Here is a 1,540-nt window from a genome sequence, read left to right on the forward strand (position 1 = left end):
AATAACAACTGAATATTCCTTTTCTTACCTATATGCTACTTAACTCCCTGCTGGAAAAGCTGTCTCCAGTTGTTTATTGTGAAAAGACCTTTGGCCTTTTGTATGCTCTTCAGAAATTATAGTATTTTTATTTATTCTAATCCTTACCTGTCCTTTCAAGTTGTACTCCTCAGGCTGAAAATCAGTAGCTTTTGTCCACAAGTAATAATTCATTTTAAGAGTTAAAACTGGAGATCTGATACTGTATCTTGAGATAACTAAAGCTCTTTGTCCGCAATGATTTGACTACTTGATTATCTTTTAGAAATGCTATGCTATTGAGGATTGCTTTCTATACTATCTAATGCCTCATCCAGTTAAACAAATTTTAAAATCCCAGCTGGAGGTGAGTGTTTGCCTTCACGGTAGACTCATAAGAGGCTTATTGTCTCCATTCTTTTCTTACTCTAGCTTAAATCCATCCTCAAGCAAATCCTCTCCTTTTGTTTGTCTCTTGGTTTGTTGGGACAGATGCGGCAACAGCGTGAAAATGTATTTGGAAGAGCTAAAACTTCATTTATAAATTGTTCTGTGCTAACACTTCATAGAGTCGCCATGTCTTTGTTCATTAGGAAAAGAAGCCTCTGCCATCCATAATGGTCTCTTCCAGTTCTGAGTGACGTGAGATACGAACGAGCCTTGGCTGTGATCCCTGTTTTACATCTTTACTCCAGCATCTCTAGAGGTGAGAGGGGTAAACCATACAAAAATGTTCATTGAAATCTTTATGCGTGTGTCTTAGAATTAAGAAAGAGTAAGAATATTCTGGAAACTACTTTTAAAATCAAATCTGTGGGAATATTAATATGTCAGTGTGCTGCTTCAAGTAAGAGTTCTGTCTTTCAAAAATGCCTAATTTCCATTCAAAATATTCTGATGAAGTAAAATGGAGTGATTCCCAATATAAAGTAATAAAGTCCCTCAGGTTTTTTAATAAAAAATAAGAGGAAATGGCAGTGGAGGTTGAAGAGGATGGTAAGAGAAAGTTATGATATTAACAACTCTTTTATTCTGTGTTCATTATGTTAATTCTCATCCAAATATATTTAAGATATGATTAATAGGAGAGAAAGGCTTTAAGAGAACAGTAAGGGAAATATGGAAAATCCTTCTTGAAATTCAATCCTGCTTTAAGCTTGAGGCACATAGATCTTCTATCCAATTAAGTGTTCATCCCCCTAAATGAGTTAAGAGTTTCAAAAGTACTGGAGCTTTTCAACACTGTGGTTAAAAGTGCAAATTCTAGAGTCAGACAACTTCAACTCCAATGCCAGCTTTTCTACTTACTGGCTGTGTCACCTTAAAAACTTAACTTTTCCAACTCTCAGTTTTCATATCTGTAAAATGAAGATGATAATAGGTTTATTGTGAAAAGTAAAAGATACTTAATTCACTTGAAGCACATAGCAAAGAGTCTGGCACACAGAAAATGTCCAATATGTTAACTATTATAAACAGATAAATAAGGCATGTTAATATCTTTACTATGCTCAAGATTGCC

Source organism: Balaenoptera musculus, chromosome 12 (assembly GCF_009873245.2).
Source record: "Balaenoptera musculus isolate JJ_BM4_2016_0621 chromosome 12, mBalMus1.pri.v3, whole genome shotgun sequence".
Taxonomy (NCBI): Eukaryota; Metazoa; Chordata; class Mammalia; order Artiodactyla; family Balaenopteridae; genus Balaenoptera; species Balaenoptera musculus.